Consider the following 22,114-nt stretch of genomic DNA (forward strand, 5'->3'; position numbering starts at 1 on the left):
AAAAAGAGAAGTAGAGAATGTCATTCAAGCCAACCTGAGAATTATAACCCGGGTGACAGTTTTTCAGAAATCTCTGAGGACTGTTCCACTTGTTAGAAGTTGAAAGCACAGTCATATACATTTTCAAGACAAAGGATCGTAAATCAAAATGACACACTGACACACTGACATTTCACACAAAGTTCACCAAAGGTACTTAGTCCAGATCTGCACATACGAAGTGAGCAGCAAGATGCCATGACCCCTTACAGAATTAGGAAAAGAAAAATTAATTTTCTAAAGGGTTACGTTCTGGCATTAGAAGAATGAAAAAAAAAAACCAACGTTCATCTTTATGGTTGAGCAGGCATTCCCACCTTTGAGAAGGTCTGGTTACTATGTATCACAGATGCACACTGCACATTAGGGAGGGCCCAATACGCGCAGGGAATATGTTATGCTTAAATTTTCTTGCCCTGCCATAAAACATAACTTTTATTCCATCAGAGCCATTTTAGAGTAAGTTGAAGACAGCATGTTACTTCACTCCTAAATACTTCTGTGTTTTTAAAGAGTGACGGAGACATACCGAAAATGGCATCCACACCAAATCTGGAATGATTGAGAATAATTAACAACAAAAACAGATTACAACTTACTGATGCAGTGGAATGCCTACTAAGAAATAAAATGGTATTTTAGAGAAAATACCAGAATCCACCTTAACCAAACAACCAAAGTTAACATTGCCAGAATTGGGACAAACTGATACCATGTGTCTCTTGATATAAGGCGTTGTGAAATTATACTTTGATAGTATTCCTTCTAAAACCTTACTATGAGACAACATCAGACAAACCAGGATTGAGGGATATTCTACAAAACTAGTGTAATGAAAATGAATTGTAATTTAAATATTACAAGGTCATAAAAGACAAAGGCTGAGGAACTGTTCCAGATTAATAGAGATTCAAGAGATATGAAACAAAATGTATTGTATAATTATGGATTTGATCAAAGACCAGAAAAAAAAAAAGAGCCACAAAAAGAACATTATTGGGACAACTGACAACAGTAGACAGTGTTCTGTGGATTAGATAATAGCATTGTGCCAAAGTTAAATTTCTTGGTTTTGATGATTGTGTTGTGGTTATGTAAGAGAATGTTCTTGTTCTTAGGAAATTCTTACCACTTTAAAACTTTAATTGTAATATATATTTTCTTTTTTTTTTTTGCCTTTTAAATTTTTTACGGCTTTTTATTTTTTCCTTTAATATTTTATTATAAATATTGAAAAGTATGATAATGTTATGGGCTGAATTGTGTCCCTCCAAAATTTATACCTTGGAGTCCTAACCCTCAGTACCTCACAGTGAGGCTATATTTGGAGGTAGGGTCTTTAAGGAGGTAATTAAGTTAAACTGAGGTCATTAGGGTGGGCTCTAATCCAATATGATTTGTGTCCCTAGGGAAAAGATGTGCAGACAAGCAGAGTGGGAACACCATGTGAAGATACAGGGAAAAGACTGTTGTCTATAAGCCAAGGAGAGAGGCCTCAGGAGAAACCAACCCTGCCCACAACTTGATCTCAGACTTCCCACCTCTAGGACTGGGAGAAATAAATTTCTGTTGCTTAAGCTGCCCAGTGTGTGGAACTTTGTTACAGCCGTCTTAGCTAACTAATACAGATTTATACAGTAGAATTTATGGAAGTCATAGAGTTTAAGTAATAATAATACTAATGATGATGATGATAATAATAATAATAAACAACCAGGATCCTCTGTTTACCACTTAAACTAAGAATTAAAACATTACCGAGGGAATCTTCAAGATGGCAGAGGAGTAAGACGTGGAGATCAACTTCCTCCCCACAAATACATCAGAAATACATCTACATGTGGAACAACTTCTACAGAACACCTACTGAACGCTGGGAGAAGACCTCAGACTTCCCAAAAGGCAAGAAACTACCCATGTACCTGGGTAGGGCAAAAGAAAAAGAAAAAACAGAGACAAAAGAATAGGGATGGGACCTGCACCTCTGGGAGGCAGCTGTGAAAGAGGAAAACTTTCCACACACTAGGAAGACCCTTACTGGTGGAGACAACGGGTGGCGGGGGGGAAGCTTCAGAGCCACGGAGGAGAGTGTAGCAATAGGGGTGCGGAGGGCAAAGTGGAGAGATTCCTGCACAGAGGATCGGTGCCGACCAGCACTCAGCAGCCCGAAAGGCTTGTCTGCTCACCCGCCGGGGCGGGCGGGGGCTGGGAGCTGAGGCTCGGGCTTCCGAGGTCAGATCCCAGGGAGAGGACTGGGGTTGGTGCATGAACACAGCCTGAAGGGGACTAGTGCACCACAGCTAGCCGGGAGGGAGTCTGGGAAAAAGTCTGGACCTGCTGAAGAGGCAAGAGACCATTGTATTAGGGTGTGCCAGGAGAGGAGATTCAGAACACTGCCTAAACAAGCTCCAGAGATGGGCGCAAGCCGCGGATATCGTCGTGGACACCAGAGATGTGCATGAGACGCTAAGGCTGCTGCTGCACCACCAAGAAGCCTGTGTGCAAGCACAGGTCACTGTCCACACCTCCCCTCCCAGGAGGCTGTGCAGCCCGCCACTGCCAGGGTCCCATGATCCAGGGACAACTTCCCCTGGAGAACGCACGGCGCGCCTCAGGCTGGTGCAACGTCACACCGGCCTCTGTCTTCACAGGCTTGCCCTGCACTCCGCACCCCTCCCTCCCCCCGGCCTGAGTGAGCCAGAGCCCCCTAATCAACTGCTACTTTACCCCGTCCTGTCTGAGTGAAGAACAGATGCCCTCAGGCAACCTACACGCAGAAGCGAGGCCAAATCCAAAGCTGAACCCCAGGAGCTGTGTGAACAAAGAAGGGAAAGGGAAATCTCTCCCAGCAACCTCAGGAGCAGTGGATTAAATCTCCACAATCAACTTGATTTACCCTGCATCCATGGAATACCTGAATAGACAACAAATCCTCCCAAAATGGAGGTGGTGGACTTTGTGTGATTTTGTCTGTATAGTTTTGCTTTTACCATTTGTCCTAGGGTTCTGTCTGTCCCTTTTTTTTTTTTTTTTTTTGGATAGTTTTTAGCACTTGTTATCATTGGCGGATTTGTTTTTTGGTTTGGTTGCTCTCTTCTTTCTTTTTTTCTTTTATTAATTTTTAATTTTTTTATTCTTAATAATTTCTTTTTTTTTATTTTTTAATAACTTTATTATTTTCTTTCTTTCTTTCTTTCTCTTATTCTCCCTTTTCTTCTGAGCTGTGTGGCTGACAGGGTCTTGGTGCTCCGACCAGCTGTCAGGCCCGTGCCTCAGAGGTGGGAGAGCCGAGTTCAGGACATTGGTCCACCACAGACCTCCCGGCTCCATGTAATATCAAATGGTGAAAGCTCTCCCAAAGATCTCCATCTCAACGCTAAGACCCAGCTCCACTCAACGACCAGCAAGCTACAGTGCTGGACACCCTATGCCAAACAACTAGCAAGACAGGAACACAACCCCACCCATTAGCAGAGAGTCTGCCTAAAATCATAATAAGTTCACAGACAGCCCAAAACAAACCACCAGAAGCAGTCCTGCTCACAACAAAGACAAGATCCATCCTCATTCCCCAGAACACAGGCACCAGTCCCCTCCATCAGGAAGCCTACACAACCCACTGAACCAACCTTAGCCACTGGGGGCAGACACCAAAAACAATGGGAACTACAAACCTGCAGCCTGTGAAAAGGAGACCCCAAACACAGTAAGTTAAGCAAAATGAGAAGACAGAAAAACACACAGCAGATGAAGGAGCAAGGTAAAAACCCACCAGACAAAACAAATGAAGAGGAAATAGGCAGTCTACCTGAAAAAGAATTCAGAGTAATGATAGTAAAGATGATCCAAAATCTTGGAAATAGAATGGAGAAAATACAAGAAACGTTTAACAAAGACCTAGAAGAAGTAAAGAGCAAACAAACAGTGATGAACAACACAATAAATGAAATTAAAAATTCCCTAGAAGAAATCAATAGCAGAAATACTGAGGCAGAAGAACGAATAAGTTACCTGGAAGATAAAATAGTGGAAATAACTACCACAGGGCAGAATAAAGAAAAAAGAATGAAAAGAATTGAGAAGAGTCTCAGAGACCTCTGGGACAACATTAAATGCACCAACAATTTGATTTATAGGGGTCCCAGAAGAAGAAGAGAAAAAGAAATGGACTGAGAAAATATTTGAAGAGATTATACTTGAAAACTTCCTTAATAAGGGAAAGGAAATAGTCAATCAAGTCCAGGAAGCACAGAGAGTCCCATACTGGATAAATCCAAGGAGAAACATGCCAAGACACATATTAATCAAACTATCAAAAATTAAATGCGAAGAAAAAATATTAAAAGCAGCAAGGGAAAAACAACAAATAACATACACGGGAATCCCCATAAGGTTAACAGCTGATCTTGCAGCAGAAACTCTGCAAGGTAGAAGGGAGTGGCAGGACATATTTAAAGTGATGAAAGGGAAGAACCTACAGCCAAGATTACTCTACCCAGCAAGGATTTCATTCAGATTCGACAGAGAAATTAAAACCTTTACAGACAAGCAAAAGCAAAGAGAATTCAGCACCACCAAACCAGCTTTACAACAAATGCTAAAGGAATTTCTCTAGGCAGGAAACACGAGAGAAGGAAAAGACCTACAAAAACAAACCCAAAACAATTAAGAAAATGGTAATAGGAACATACATATTGATAATTACCATAAATGTAAATGGATTAAATGCTCCAACCAAAAGACATTGACTGGCTGAATGGATACAAAAACAAGACCCGTATATATGTTGTCTACAAGAGACCCACTTCAGACCTAGGGACACATACAGACTGAAAGTGAGGGGATGGAATAAGATATTCCATGCAAATGGAAATTGAAACAAAGCTGGAGTAGCAATTCTCATATCAGACAAAATAGACTTTAAAATAAAGACTATTACAAGAGACGAAGAAGGACACTACATAATGATCAAGGGATCAAACCATGAAGAAGATATAACAATTGTAAGTATTTATACACACAACATAGGAGCACCTCAATACATAAGGCAAAGGCTAACAGCCATAAAAGGGGAAATTGACAGTAACACAATCATAGTAGGGGACTTTAACACTCCACTTTCACCAATGGACAGATCATCCAAAATGAAAATAAATAAGGAAACACAAGCTTTAAATGATACATTAAACAAAATGGACTTAATTGATATTTATAGGACATTCCATCCAAAAACAACAGAATACACTTCTCAAGTGCTCATGGAACATTATCCAGGATAGATCATACCTTGGGTCACTAATCAAGCCCTGGTAAATTTAAGAAAATTGAAATCGTATCAAGTATCTTTTCTGACCACATGCTATTAGACTAGATATCAATTACAGGAAAAAATCTGTAAAATATACAAACACATGGAGCCTAAACAATACACTACTAAATAACCAAGAGATCACTGATGAAATCAAAGAGGAAATCAAAAATACCTAGAAACAAATGACAATGAAAACACGATGACAGAAAACCTATGGGATACAGCAAAAGCAGTTCTAAGAAGGAAGTTCATAGCAATACAATCCTACCTCAAGAAACAAGAAACATCTCAAATAAACAACCTAACCTTACACCTAAAACAATTAGAGAAAGAAGAACAAAGAAACCCAAAGTTAGTGGAAGGAAAGAAATCACAGAGATCAAATCAGAAATAAATGAAAAAGAAATGGAGGAAACAATAGGAAAGATCAATAAAACTAAAAGCTGGTTCTTTGAGAAGATAAACAAAATTGATAAACCATTAGCCAGACTCATCAAGAAAAAAAGGGAGAAGACTCAAATCAATAGAATTAGAAATGAAAAAGGAGAAGTAACAACTGACACTGCAGAAATACAAATGATCATGAGAGATTACTAAGAGCAACTATATGCCAATAAAATGGACGACCTTTAAGAAATGGACAAACTCTTAGAAAAGCACAACCTTCCGAGACTGAACCAGGAAGAAATGGAAAATATGAACAGACCAATCACAAGCCCTGAAATTGAGACTGTGATTAAAAATCTTCCAACAAACAAAAGCCCAGGACCAGACCACTTCAGAGGCAAATTACATCAAACATTTAGAGAAGAGCTAACACCTATCCTTCTCAAAATCTTCCAAAATATATCAGAGGGAGGAACACTCCCAAACTCATTTTACAAGGCCACCATCACCCTGATACCAAAACCAGACAAAGATGTCACAAAGAAAGAAAACTACAGGCCAATATCACTGATAAACAGAGATGCAAACATCCTCAGCAAAATACTAGTAAACAGAATCCAACAGCACAGAATACACCATGATCAAGTGGGGTTTATCCCAGGAATGCAAGGAGTCTTCAATATAGGCAAATCAATCAATGTGATACACCATATTAACAAACTTAAGGAGAAAAACCATATGATCATCTCAATAGCTGCAGAAAAAGCTTTCACAAAATACAACACCCATTCATGATAAAAACCCTCCAGAAAGTAGGATTGGAGGGAACTTACCTCAACATAATAAATGCCATATATGACAAACCCACAGCCAACATTGCTCTGAATGGTGAAAAACTGAAACCATTTCCTCAAAAATCAGGAACAAGGCAAGATTGTCCACTCTCACCACTATTATTCAACATAGTTTTGGAAATTTTAGCCATAGCAATCAGAGAAGAAAAAGAAATAAAAGGAATCCAAATCAGAAAAGAAGAAGTAAAGCTGTCACTGATTGCAGATGACATGATACTATACATAGAGAATCCTAAAGATGCTACCAGAAAACTACTAGAGCTAATCAATGTATTTGGTAAAGTTGCAGGATACAAAATTAATGCACAGAAATCTCTTGTATTCCTATACACTAATGATGAAATATCTGAAAGAGAAATTAAGGAAACACTCCCATTTACCACTGCAACAAGAAGAATAAAATTCTTCGGAATAAACCTACCTAGGGAGGCAAAAGATCTGTATGCAGAAAACTATAAGACACTGATGAAAGAAATTAAAGATGATACAGACAGATGGAGAGATATATCATGTTCTTGGAGTGGAAGAATCAACATTGTGAAAATGACTATACTACCCAAAGCAATCTACAGATTCAATGCAATCTCTATCAAACTACCAATGGCATTTTTCACAGAACTAGAACAAAAATTTCACAATTTGTATGGAAATATAAAGGACATTGAATAGCCAAAGCTATCTTGAGGGGAAAAAAACGGAGCTGGAGGAATCAGGCTCCCGGACTTCAGACTATACAACAAAGATACAGTAATCAAGACACTATGGTGTTGGCACAAAAATAGAAATACAGATCAATGGAACAGGATAGAAAGCCCAGAGATAAACCCACACACATATGGTCACCTTAATTTTGATAAAGGAGGCAAGAATATACAATGGAGCAAAGACTGCATCTTCAATAAGTGGTGCTGGGAAAACTGGACAGCTATATGTAAAAGAATGAAATTAGAACACTCCCTAACACCAAACACAAAAATAAACTCAAAATGGATTAAAGACCTAAATGTAAGGCCAGACACTCTAAAACTCTTAGAGGAAAACATAGGCAGAACACTCTTTGATATAAATCACAGCAAGATCCTTTTTGGTCCACCTCCCAGAGAAATGGAAATAAAAACAAAAATAAACAAATGAGACCTAATGATACTTAAAAGCTTTTTCACAGCAAAGGAAAACATAAACAAGATGAAAAGACAGCCCTCGGAATGGGAGAAGATATTTGCAAATGAAGCAACTGACAAAGGATTAATCTCCAAAATTTACAAGCAGCTCATGCAGCTCAATATCATAAAAAACAAACAACCCAATCCAGAAAAGGGCAGAAGACCTAAATAGACATTTCTCCAAAGAAGATATACAGATTGCCAACAAAAACATGAAAGGATGCTCAACATCACTAATTATTAGAGAAATGCAAATCAAAAGTACATTGAGGTATCACCTCACACCAGTCAGAATGGCCGTCATCAAAAAAATCTAGAAACAGTAAATGCTGGAGAAAGTGTGGAGAAAAGGGAACCCTCATACACTGTTGGTGGGAATTTAAATTGATACAGCCATTATGGAGAACAGTATGGAGCTTCCTTAAAAAACTAAAAATAGAACTACCATACGACCCAGCAATCCCACTACTGGGCATATACCCTGAGAATACCATAATTCAAAAAGAGTCATGTACCCTAATATGCATTGCAGCTCTATTTACAATAGCCAGGACATGGAAGCAACCTAAGTGTCCATCCACAGATGAATGGATAAAGAAGATGAGGCAAATATATATAATGGAATATTACTCAGCCATAAAAAGAAACGAAATTGAGTTATTTGTAGTGAGGTGGATGGACCTAGAGTCTGTCATACAGAATGAAGTAAGTCAGAAAGAGAAAAACAAATACCGTATGCTAACACATATATATGGAATCTAAAAAATAATAATAGTAATAAATGATTCTTCAGAACCTAGGGGCAGGACAGGAATAAAGATGCAGACATAGAGAAGGGGCTTGAAGACACTGGGAGCAAAAAGGGTAAGCTGGGATGAAGTGAGAGAGTGGCATGGACATATATACACTATCAAATGTAAAATAGATAGCTAGTGGGAAGTAGCCACATTGCACAGGGAGATCAGCTCAGTGCTTTGTGACCACCTAGATGGGTGGGATAGGGAAGGTGGGAGGGAGATGCAAGAGGGAGGATGTATGGGGATATATGTATATGTATAGCTGATTCACTTTGTTATAAAGCAGAAACTAATGCATCATTGTAAGGCAATTATACTCCGATAAAATGTTTAAAAAAAAAAGAACTAAAACATTACCAATCATCTAGAAACCCTATTGGCTCACCCTTAACGGAACCCCTCCAGAAATAACAACTATAACAACTTTTTTCTGTCATCAGCATATGTAGTGTGAAAAAAAAAATGCTGTTGTTTGAAATCTAAATAGCAAGCACAAAACTAACTTGAATAAAGGAAGGTCAATATTGCCAGTGTAGATAAGAGTTTTCAGAAGACAAGACATAGAGAATTTCTGGGAAGTAACCTGGTTTTGCTTTTGGGTACGGTCATGAGAGCACCTTGGGAAATAGGGACCTTACCACATTTGGGGCATCTGCAGGGTTAAGATGTGGGTCAGGACCTGGATACCTGGCAAGAATATGGGCAGAGGAAGTGGGCTGCTCTGAATTTTGTTTTTCTAAGCTTACCATGGCTGATGTCCAACTCTTAGGCACATATCAAACACAACACTTTGTGGGGTGAAATGAAAGTACCTAGACAGACATGGTGGGAATGTCAGAAGTATCATATCTCTGGGTCCAGCAAATCAAATGTACATAAGAATCTGCACCAAGTTCACCTGAGGGAGTTTTCAGGTTAAGAAGATAATAAAATAGCAGCAGGGATTTTGGTGATGATAACTCTCTTTCCTCTGGATCATGCTGGTCCAATGTGGACTGGTTGCTTTCTGTTTGGTGCTCTGCTGCTGTCCTTGGGCATCCCTTTCCATCACCTTGGGGGTCCCCTTGTCCATTGTTGCATTTCTTGTTTCCTGCATTCCATGTCTTTATTTCCTGGTTGATATTCTCGTTTTCATTGAGCATATTCTTCAGCAGGTTCTGGAGGAAGTGTGCATGGCACCTTGGGTATCTGAAAATGTCATTATTCTGTCCTTATATTTGGTTGATAGTTTGGCTGGATATAGAAATCCAGGATGTCATTTTCATACAGTTTTTTTTTTCTTTTTTTTTAACATCTTTATTGGAGTATAATTGCTCTACAATGGTGTGTTAGTTTCCGCTTTATAACAAAGTGAATCAGTTATACATATACATATGTTCCCATATCTCTTCCCTCTTGCATCTCCTGCCCTCCCACCCTTCCTATTCCACCCCTCTAGGTGATCACAAAGCACCGAGCTGATCTCCCTGTGCTATGCGGCTGCTTCCCAGTAGCTATCTATTTTACGTTTGGTAGTGTATATATGTCCATGCCACTCTCTCACTTTGTCACAGCTTACCCTTCCCCCTCCCCATATCCTCAAGTCCATTCTCTAGTAGGTCTGTGTCTTTATTCCTGTCTTACCACTAGGTTCTTCATGACCTTTTTTTTTTTTTCCCTTAGATTCCATATATATGTGTTAGCATACTATATTTGTTTTTCTCTTTCTGACTTACTTCATTCTGTTGTATATATGTGCCACATCTTCTTTATCCATTCATCCGATGATGGACACTTAGGTTGCTTCCATGTCCTGGCTATTGTAAATAGAGCTGCAATGAACATTTTGGTACATGACTCTTTTTGAATTATGGTTTTCTCAGGGTATATGCCCAGTAGTGGGATTACTGGGTCATATGGTAGTTCTATTTTTAGTTTTTTAAGGAAGCTCCATACTGTTCTCCGTAGTGGCTGTATCAATTTACATTCCCACCAACAGTGTATGAGGGTTCCCTTTTCTCCACACCCTCTCCAGCATTTATTGTTTCTAGATTTTTTGATGATGGCCATTCTGACAGGTGTGAGATGATATCTCATTGTAGTTTTGATTTGCATTTCTCTAATGATTAATGATGTTGAGCATTCTTTCATGTGTTTGCTGACAATCTGTATATCTTCTTTGGAGAAATGTCTATTTAGGTCTTGTGCCCATTTTTGGATTGGGTTGTTTGTTTTTCTGTTATTGAGCTGCATGAGCTGCTTGTAAATTTTGGAGATTAATCCTTTGTCAGTTACTTCATTTGCAAATATTTTCTCCCATTCTGAGGGTTGTCTTTTCATCTTGTTTATGGTCTCCTTTGCTGTGCAAAAGCATTTAAGTTTCATTAGGTCCCATTTGTTTATTTGTGTTTTTATTTCCATTTCTCTAGGAGCTGGGTCAAAAAGGATGTTGCTGTGATTTATGTCTTAGAGTGTTCTGTCTATGTTTTCCTCTAAGAGTTTGATAGTGTCTGGCCTTACATTTAGGTCTTTAATCCATTTTGATTTATTTTTGTGTATGGTGTTAGGGAGTGTTCTAATTTCATACTTTTACATGTACCTGTCCAGTTTTCCCAGCACCACTTATTGAAGAGGCTGTCTTTCCTCCACTGTATATGCTTGCCTCCTTTATCAAAGGTAAGGTGACCATATGTGTGTGGGTTTATCTCTGGGCTTTCTATCCTGTTCCATTGATCTATATTTCTGTTTTTGTGCCAGTACCATACTGTCTTGATTACTGTAGCTTTGTAGTATAATCTGAAGTCAGGGAGCCTGATTCCTCCACCTCCGTTTTTCTTTCTCAAGATTGCTTTGGCTATTCGAGGTCTTTTGTGTTTCCATACAAATTGTGAAATTTTTTGTTCTAGTTCTGTGAAAAATGCCATTGGTAGTTTGATAGGGATTGCATTGAACCTGTAGATTGCTTTGGGTAGTAGAGTCATTTTCACAATGTTGATTCTTCCAATCCAAGAACATGGTATACCTCTCCATCTATTTGTATCATCTTTAATTTCTTTTATCAGTGTCTTATAATTTTCTGCATACAGGTCTTTTGTCTCCTTAGGTACGTTTATTCCTAGATATTTTATTCTTTTTGTTGCAATGGTAAATGGGAGTGTTTTCTTAATTTCACTTTCAGATTTTTCATCATTAGTGTATAGGAATGCAAGAGATTTCTGTGCATTAATTTTGTGTCCTGCTACTTTACCAAATTCATTGATTAGCTCTAGTAGTTTTCTGGTAGCATCTTTAGGATTCTCTATGTATAGTATCATGTCATCTGCAATCAGTGACAGCTTTACTTCTTCTTTTCCGATTTGGATTCCTTTTATTTCTTTTTCTTCTCTGACTGCTATGGCTAAAACTTCCAAAACTATGTTGAATAATAGTGGTGAGAGTGGGCAAACTTGTCTTGTTCCTGATCTTAGTGGAAATGTTTTCAGTTTTTCACCATTGAGGAAGATGTTGGCTGTGGGTTTGTTATATATGGCCTTTATTATGTTGGGGAAAGTTCCCTCTGTACTTACTTTCTGCAGGGCTTTTATCATAAATGGGTGTTGAATTTTTTTGAAAGCTTTCTCTGCATCTATTGAGATGATCATATGGTTTTTCTCCTTCAATTTGTTAATATGGTGTATCACGTTGATTGATTTGCGTATATTGAAGAATCCTTGCATTCCTGGAATAAACCCCACTTGATCATGGTGCATGATCCTTTTAATGTGCTGTTGGATTCTGTTTGCTAGTATTTTGTTGAGGATTTTTGCATCTCTGTTTATCAGTGATATTGGCCTGTAGTTTTCTTTCTTTGTGACATCTTTGTCTGGTTTTGGTATCAGGGTGATAGTGGCCTCGTAGAATGAGTTTGGGAGTGTTCCTCCCTCTGCAATATTTTGGAAGAGTTTGAAAAGGATAGGTGTTAGCTCTTCTCTAAATGTTTGATAGAATTCGCCTGTGAAGCCATCTGGTCCTGAGCTTTTGTTTGTTGGAAGATTTTTAATCACAGTTTCAATTTCAGTGCTTGTGATTGGTCTGTTCATATTTTCTATTTCTTCCTGGTTCAGTCTCGGCAGGTTGTGCATTTCCAAGAATTTATCCGTTTCTTCCAGGTTGTCCATTTTATTGGCATAGAGTTGCTTGTAGTAATCTCTCATGATCGTTTGTATTTCTGCAGTGTCAGTTGTTACTTCTCCATTTTCATTTCTAATTCTATTGATTTGAGTCTTCTCCCTTTTTTTCTTGATGAGTCTGGCTAATGGTTTATCAATTTTGTTTATATTCTCAAAGAACCAGCTTTTAGTTTTATTGATCTTTGTTATTGTTTCCTTCCTTTCTTTTTCATTTATTTCTGATCTGATCTTTATGATTTCTTTCCTTCTGCTAACTTTGGGGTTTTTTTGTTCTTCTTTCTCTAATTGCTTTAGGTGCAAGGTTAGGTTGTTTATTTGATACGTTTCCTGTTTCTTAAGGTAGGATTGTATTGCTATAAACTTCCCTCTTAGAACTGCTTTTGCTGCATCCCATAGGTGTTGGGTCATCGTGTCTCCATTGTCATTTGTTTCTAGGTATTTTTTGATTTCCCCTTTGATTTCTTCAGTGATCACTTCGTTATTACATTGTGTATTGTTTAGCCTCCATGTGTTTGTATTTTTTACAGATGTTTTCCTGTAATTGATATCTAGTCTCATAGCGTTGTGGTCGGAAAAGATACTTGATACGATTTCAGTTTTTGTAAATTTACCAAGGCTTGATTTGTGACCCAAGATATGATCTATCCTGGAGAATGTTCCATGAGCACTTGAGAAAAATGTGTATTCTGTTGTTTTTGGGTGGAATGTCCTATAAATATCAATTAGGTCCATCTTGTTTAATGTATGATTTAAAGCTTGTGTTTCCTTATTTATTTTCATTTTGGATGATCTGTCCATTGGTGAAAGTGGGGTGTTAAAGTCCCCTACTATGATTGTGTTATTGTTGATTTCCCCTTTTATGGCTGTTAGTATTTGCCTTATGTATTGAGGTGTTCCTATGTTGGGTGCATAAATATTTACAATTGTTATATTTTCTTCTTGGATCGATCCCTTGATCATTATGTACTGTCCTTTATCTCTTGTAATAGTCTTTATTTTAAAGTCTATATTGTCTGATATGAGAACTGCTACTCCAGCTTTCTTTTGATTTCCATTTGCATGGAATATCTTATTCCATCTCCTCACTTTCAGTGTGTATGTGTCCCTAGGTCTGAAATGGGTCTCTTGTAGACAGCATATATATGGGTCTTTTTTTTGTATCCATTCAGCCAGTTTGTGTCTTTTGGTGGGAGCATTTAATCCATTTACATTTAAGGTAATTATCAATATGTATGTTCCTATTCCCATTTTCTTAAATGTTTTGGGTTTGTTATTGTAGGTGTTTTCCTTCTCTTTTCTTTCTTGCCTAGAGAAGTTCCTTTAGCATTTGTTGTAAAGCTGGTTTGGTGGTGCTGAACTCTCTCAGCTTCTGCTTGTCTGTAAAGGTTTTAATTTCTCCATCAAATCTGAATGAGATCCTTGCTGGGTAGAGTAATCTTGGTTGTAGGTTTTTCTCCTTCATCACTTTAAATATGTCCTGCCACTCCCTTCTGGCTTGCAGAGTTTCTGCTGAAAGATCAGCTGTTAACCTTATGGGGATTCCCTTGTGTGTTATTTGTTGTTTTTCCCTTGCTGCTTTTAATGTGTTTTTTTTATATTTAATTTTTGATAGTTTGATTAATATGTGTCTTGGCATGTTTCTCCTTGGATTTATCCTGTATGGGACTCTCTGTGTTTCCAGGACTTGATTAACTATTTCCTTTCCCATATTAGGGAAGTTTTCAACTATAATCTCTTCAAATATTTTTTCAGTCCCTTTCTTTTTCTCTTCTTCTTCTGGGACCACTATAATTCGAATATTGGTATGTTTAATGTTGTCCCAGAGGTCTCTGAGACTGTTCTCAGTTCTTTTCATTCTTTTTTCTTTATTCTGCTCTGCAGTAGTTATTTCCACTATTTTATCTTCCAGGTCACTTATCCGTTCTTCTGCCTCAGTTATTCTACTATTGATCCCTTCTAGAGTATTTTTCATTTCATTTATTGTGTTGTTCATCGTTGCTTGTTTACTCTTTAGTTCTTCTAGGTCCTTGTTAAATGTTTCTTGTATTTTGCCTATTCTATTTCCAAGATTTTGGATCATCTTTACAATCATTATTCTGAATTCTTTTTCAGGTTGACTGCTTATTTCCTCTTCATTTGTTTTGTCTGGTGGGTTTTTACCTTGCTCCTTCATCTGCTGTGTGTTTTTCTGTCTTCTCATTTTGCTTATCTTACTGTGTTTGGGGTCTCCTTTCACAGGCTGCAGGTTCGTATTTCTCATTGTTTTTGGTGTCTGTCCCCAGTGGCTAAGGTTGGTTCAGTGGGTTGTGTAGACTTCCTGGTGGAGGGCACTAGTGCCTGTGTTCTGGTGGATGAGGCTGGATCTTGTCTTTCTGGTGGCAGGTCCACATCTGGTGGTGTGTTTTGGGGTGTCTGTGGCCTTATTATGATTTTAGGCAGCCTCTCTGCTAATGGATGGGGCTGTGTTCCTGTCTTGCTAGTCGTTTGGCATAGGGTGTCCAGCACTGTAGCTTGCTGGTCGTTAAGTGAAGCTGGGTCTTGGTGTTGAGATGGAGATCTTTGGGAGATTTTCACTGTTTGGTATTACGTGGAGCTGGGAGGTCTCTTGTGGACCAGTGTCCTGAAGTTGGCTCTCCCACCTCAGAGTCACAGCCCTGATGTCTGGCTGGAGCACCAAGAGTCTTTCATCCACACGGCTCAGAAGAAAAGGGAGAAAAAATAGAAAGAAAGAAAGAAAGAGGATAAAATAAAATAAAATAAAGATAAAATAAAATAAAGTTATTAAAATAAAAAAATAATTATTAAGAAAAAAAAATTTTTTAAGTAAAAAAAACAAAAACAAAAAACGGACGGACAGAACCCTAGGACAAATGGTGAAAGCAAAGCTATACAGACAAAATCTCACACAGAAGCATACACATACACTCTCACAAAAAGAGGAAAAGGGGAAAAAATCATATATCTTGCTCCCAAAGTCCACCTCCTCAATTTGGGATGATTCATGGTCTATTCAGGTATTCCACAGATGCAGGGTACATCAAGTTGATTGTGGAGGTTTAATCCGCTGCTTCTGAGGCTGCTGGGAGAGATTTCCCTTTCTCTTCTTTGTTCACACAGCTCCTGGGATTCAGCTTTGGATTCGGCCCCGCCTCTGCGTGTAGGTCGCCTGAGGGCGTCTGTTCTTAGCCCAGACAGGACGGGGTTAAAGGAGCAGCTGCTTCGGGGGCTCTGGCTCACTCAGGCTGTGGGGAGGGAAGGGTACGGATGCGGGGCGAGCCTGCGAAGGCAGAGGCCGGCGTGACGTTGCACCAGCCTGAGGCGCGCCGTGCGCTCTCCCGGGGAAGCTGTCCCTGGATCACGGGACCCTGGCAGTGGCGGGCTGCACGGGCTCCCGGGAGGGGAGGTGTGGATAGTGACCTGTGCTCGCACACAGGCTTCTTGGTGGCTGCAGCAGCAGCCTTAGCATCTCATGCCCGTCTCTGGGGTCCGCGCTGATAGCCGCGGCTCGCGCCTGTCTCTGGAGCTCCTTTAAGCAGCGCTCTTAATCCCCTCTCCTCGCGCACCAGGAAACAAAGGGGCAAGAAAAAGTCTCTTGCCTCTTTGGCAGCTCCAGACTTTTTCCCGGACTCCCTCCCGGCTAGCTGTGGTGCACTAACCCCTTCAGGCTGTGTTCACGCAGCCAACCCCAGTCCTCTCCCTGCGATCCAACCGAAGCCCGAGCCTCAGCTCCCAGGCCCCGCCTGTCCCGGTGGGTGAGCAGACAAGCCTCTCGGGCTGGTGAGTACAGGTTGGCAACGATCCTCTGTGCGGGAACCTCTCCACTCTGACCTCTGCACCCCTGTTGCTGCGCTCTCCTCTGTGGTTCCAAAGCTTCCCCCCTCCGCCACCCACGAAGGGGCTTCCTAGTGTGTGGAAACCTTTCCTCCTTCACAGCTCCCTCCCACTGGTGCAGGTCCCGTCCCTATTCTTTTGTCTCTGTTTTTTCTTTTTTCTTTTGCCCTACCCAGGTACGTGGGGAGTTTCTTGCCTTTTGGGAGGTCTGAGGTCTTCTGCCAGCGTTCAGTGGGTGTTCTATAGGAGCAGTTCCACGTGTAGATGTATTTCTGATGTATCTGTTGGGGGGAAGGTGATCTCTGTGTCTTACTCTTCCGCCATCTTCCCTGAGACCCCCTTTCATACAGTTTTGAAGGCATGGCCTTACTGTCTTCTAACTGCTGACAAGTCTGGTGCTATTCTGATTCATGTCTTGTGTAAGTGACATTTTTTCCCTGAAATCTTTGTAGAATCCTTGTTCCTGGGTTGTGAAATTTCAGAATGCAATGCCTTGATGTGGGACTATTTCCATCCGTTGTGCCAGGTATGCTTTCAATCTGAAAACTCAGGTCCTTCAGTGGGATAAATTTTCTTAAATTATTTCTTTGGTTTTTCTCTTCTTTTTCAGAAACTTGTTATTCAGATCTAGGCCTCACCCTGTGACTTTCTCTTCTTTTCATTCCTTTTTTCCTTCTATCTTTTTGTTTTACTTTCTAGACAATTTCCTTAAATATTTCATCTAAGCAACATGCTGAGTTTATTTCTACAATTATTAAAAAAGCTCTGAACATTTATTTTTAATAGCATCTTATTATTGATTTCCTTATCTTTCTGAGGATATTAGTTACCATTTTTGTTTTTTGAAATGTTCTTCTTCTTGCATAGTCTATGTTTATTTCAAGTTGCTTTTATAAGCTTCATTCTCCCATTCTTTCCTCATCTCATAATTTGTGGGAGAGGTTCTAGCTGTCCTCCATCATTCCATTCTCCATTAGTGATATAGAACCCCTGATCCAGGTGGACACATCCAGCCCTGAAGGAAGACTACATTTTCCAGATGCCCTTGCAGCTGCATAGGGGTCACGTGATCTCATTCTACACAATAGGCTATGTGTATGAACAATTAGTTCCTCCCCAAGGGCAGCGTGTGCCCTTCATTTCCTCTTCATCCTCCTGTTACCTGGAACATAGGTGAGGTGGTGAACCACCTTTGACCATGCAGATGGGGCAAGACCCTGAGGATGGCAGTCTCATGATCTGCAGGTTATAGAGGGGGAGGAAGGGAAGAAGGAAGGGATGATCACATCCTTCACATTTTCTGTTTGAGGAAAGCACCTTATTTGTCATTGTATTAATCAGACCCTTTTATTTTCTGTATTTCTGATGTTTTGACATCTGAGATCTTGCCGATCCTGGAGACACTGCTCCTCCCAGGAATAGCCAATTCCTAAATAGCTAACAAGTCACAAGGAGCACGCTTTTCATATGCAAACCAACCCAGCAGAGCTCACACCTCAACCACCTCCTCTACTGGGCTTTCACACTCTGGGTCACTATCCCCCTGACCTGATCAGCCCAGGGCCAGATACCAGACAACCAAGGACAGCCCCTGTGCCCCAGAGCCTGCTGGAATTATTCAAACTAGATAATTCTAAACCTACTTATCCTGTATTGCTTGTTCCTTCCTGCAGAAACCACAAAAAAAGGCTTTTGTCCACATTTCCTCCTTTCCTTCTGCCTCCTGGATGACCCCGGTGCTTCCCTGAGTGGCCCTGCATGGCATGCTCCCTCCTCTTGGAAACTGTGGGTAACAAACTATCTTTTCAATGACAGCCATCTGATCTGTTGTCCTCACCATACCTGGATAATAATAAAACCTACATTTTTCAACAGTCCTGAGTTGGTTGCACTTGTATCATCACATGAGAGAAATGAACTTCTATGTTTTTTAAGACCCTGTTGTTTTCAGAGTAAATTTATTTTACTGTTATTTTATTTTTATAAGTATATAAATAAAATATTTACAAATATTATTCCCCTTTTACATCTGTGTAGATTGTTGCTATCTTAGAACTATTTTTCAGATTTCAAAAATAATACCTATTTTTTTATAAAAATTCAAATTAACAGTAGTCCTTCATGTTACAAATTTGGTTTTTCTTTTGATTACAATATTTCCTGATCTCACCCCCATGCTTAGCAAATGGCTCTTCTGGTGCTCAGCTCAGATCCCTGTGCCTTATTCCTGAAAGCACAAGAAAAGAACAAGATGAAACACATGCTCGGCGTTAGGCCCCTCCTGTGTGCTGTTCTGTAGGAGTTAGAATACAGGGCAGGTGTCACAAGGAAAAATTCCTTCCTGTGAACTGGCTAATTTGTCTTACTTGTCATTGGCACTGGGGCTCAGAATGCTGCCCATGCCGAGGACTGGAGCCTCCAGCGATCTGAAATCCCGTGAGTAGCTCCAATTAGAATGATGACCGGTCTGCAGAGGACAGAGGCACTCAGCTCACCTGACTGCTCGCATATCTGGAAAATGAAACACAATCTTCATCCTTCCCTGTACATCCAAAACACAGCTGGGGATGAGGCAATCCTTGGCTGAGAATTAATCAACTCCTAACACACAATCATTTCAAAGCTTTCACTAGAGTTTGTGTCACCGTCAGAGGTGGCCCTGGCAAAATAACGTTTACTATATATTTTCTTCTTTTTTTAAAATTTTTATTGGAGTATAGTTGATTTACAACATTGTATTAGTTTCAGGTGTACCGCAAAGTGAATCAGTTATACATATAGCCACTCTTTTTTTAGATTCTTTTCCCATATAGGCCATTACAGAGTATTGAGTAGAGTTCCCTGTTCTATGCAGTAGGTCCTTATTAGTTATCTATTTTATATAGAGTAGTGTGTATATGTCAATCCCAATCTCTATATTTTTTTCTCTTAAGAATTAACATTTGTCTTTAGTATGTATGTGGCTGTGTAAATGTGTGTGTGCACTACTTAAACGTGGCCCACTGCACAATCAAGTGGATAAAGCGAGTATGTGGCAACTGAACCGAGTTTGGAGATTCTAAAGGGACCATGCCTCCTGGGAGGGTTCTGTGAGGTGGAGTGTCCCAGGCCAGCTCCTTCCTGCACCTCCACCTGGGGGAGGGAGGGGGTCCAGGGAGTAGAAACTCCTATGGGTGGAGGTGGGTTTTTTTGAAATGTGAGTGGAGGGGTGGAAGCAGGAAGTTCTTTTGTGGATATGCACAGACTGAGGGCATGTGTGTAATTCCTTGGGTATTTTTCACTAAACTAAAGGGGAGATCACGTTTGGCCCATCGTTTAAACATTTCCCTCTTCCATGTTAAACTTTCTTTTAGAGAACTTGCTAAGGGCAACTTCTAGATTTATTAGCTTGTTACTGCAAGGGGAGGAAACGCCCCAGAGGAGCCCGAGAGAGGCTCAGCAAGGGGGAGACTTGGAAGCGCAGAGAAGTCCCTTGGATGGGCTTTTATGGGGCTGAGCCTGTGCTGGGTGACAAGGGAGGTTACCACCAGCTCTGGGCTGGACGTTGCCCACCAGGAAGCAGAATCCTCCAATGGGGCTCTCAAACGCATTGTGGAGGAGTGAGGTGAACGGCCTTGGGAGGTCATTGATAAGCACAGGGTTGTCACTGGGTAGTGGGCTGCTGGTCATTTTGGCAGCTACCTTGTTTGTGCTCTATTAGAAAAATTGTCTACATTCTGTTGGTATTATCTATATCCCGCTGTAAACATGGTGTTTCTTGTGCTGGGAAAATTTCAGGCTGGTTGTCAGCAGAACAGAGAATCACTTTCTAAAACCCATGCAGCCTGTCAGCGTGTTCAGGCTGTGCAGCCTTGGGGTCTACGGGATGTGCAGAATGAATGCAGGGCACAGGCTGTCGCGGGGCTGATGCGGGTGGGTGGGCGGAAATGCAGCCTGCTCGGCTTGCCATGCTGTGGGCCCTGGGATGGGAGCCAGGGCAAGCAAAGTCTTCTTCCAGTTTGCCTTCCTAGTTCACGCAAAGGTCCTGTGTGAACTAGCTGAGGCCCTGGGGACACAGGGTCAGGAGCAGAGGAGGGAAGGGTGGCCAGCCCTGCTCTGGGTCTCCACCGCATGGATGGCCAACAGTACTGTGCTTGGGGCTGTGGTGCAACAAAAAATATATCTGGTCTTTGTCCCCGGTTCCTGGCACAGAGCTCCTAAAATCCGTGGGGTTTCCTGATGATAGAAGTGTCTTGCTCTTCATAAGGAGTCCCTTTCCACCAGATCTGAGTTCGTGCTAATGAAGTGACTCAGGGTGGGGTCCCTCAGTAGCCTCAGGGTGGGGCTGGTATGAATGGCCGTTGGGACTTGTGGCTGGCACTTGAAGTGGGGGGTGGTCTCCTGGGACTGAGCCTTTCAACTTGTGGGATTTAACTCCATCTCTGAATAGATGGTGGAATTGAATTGAATTGAATTGAATTGTTGGACACCAGCTGGTGTTGGAGAATCAGAGGGCCATACCCAGGGGTGGGAAGGGGTCAGCACCATGAAGGCACCTGCCAGGGGATAATTCAAGAGTAAACGAAGGTGTAGGATCCTCTTGCCCAACATACACAGGTGCAAGATCCCTTCACTGAGACCTGTAGGGGTTAGAAACATCTCACTGACTGAGAGTTTTCAGATTTTAGAAAAGTGATAGGGAGCACATTCTGTATTATAAAACACCTCTGTCAGGGACTGGGCAGCAGCCCCAAATCAAACATATTAATATTTTGTGCAATGAATCGTATGATTATTCATACTAAGTGAAATAAATGAAGAATATAAGAAACCTCAGGTTGGGCTTTGGTGCCTTGAACTCAGACAAAGATTTGGCTTTGAAAATGGATTTTGGAATTGCTGGTGAGGACTGTGGACCTTTGTCAGCTGAGAAAGCCCCTCCTAGGGAGGTGGAGGCTTGAATCTTGCTCAGGACAAGGGTGATCAGCTGAGGTGGGATGGAGAGGTTGCCTGGGGAGCAAAGTGGAATGCTTGATGAAGAAGGGCATGCCCAGCAGAGGCTGAACAGCTAAATACGTTAACGACCTGTATATTTTTGTGAATTGCATAGACAGCGTCATCAAGCAATTCTACTTCCCATCATTGAAATGTTTTTTTGGTTCATTTTGTTTTATTCTTACATCTCTCCACAAAATAAACATGCTTCAAAACCAAAGAGAAATCATGCTTGACCCACAGATCTTCAGGGAAAAGTTTCTCTGTTGTATAATATTTCAGAGCATTTATTAGCGACACTTTTCCTTGTTCATGACGGTCACTGTTTTTCAGGCATTTTATTTACCACTGCAGATATTCATAATGTAGAGCAGCGGTCCACAAGCTTTTTGGCACCAGCAACCGGTTTTGTGGAAGGCAATTTTTCTACGGACCGGTGGCCGGGGTGCGGGCGGAGGGGGGGATGGTTTAGGCGGTGATGCGAGCGATGGGGAGTGGTAGATGAAGTTTTGCTTGCTTGCTGCTCACCTCCTGCTGTGCAACCCAGTTCCTAACACGCCGAGGACCAGTACCGGTCCACGGCCTGGGGGTTGGGGACCCCTGATGTACA

The sequence above is a fragment of the Eubalaena glacialis genome, chromosome 9 (genome assembly GCF_028564815.1).
Source record: "Eubalaena glacialis isolate mEubGla1 chromosome 9, mEubGla1.1.hap2.+ XY, whole genome shotgun sequence".
Taxonomy (NCBI): Eukaryota; Metazoa; Chordata; class Mammalia; order Artiodactyla; family Balaenidae; genus Eubalaena; species Eubalaena glacialis.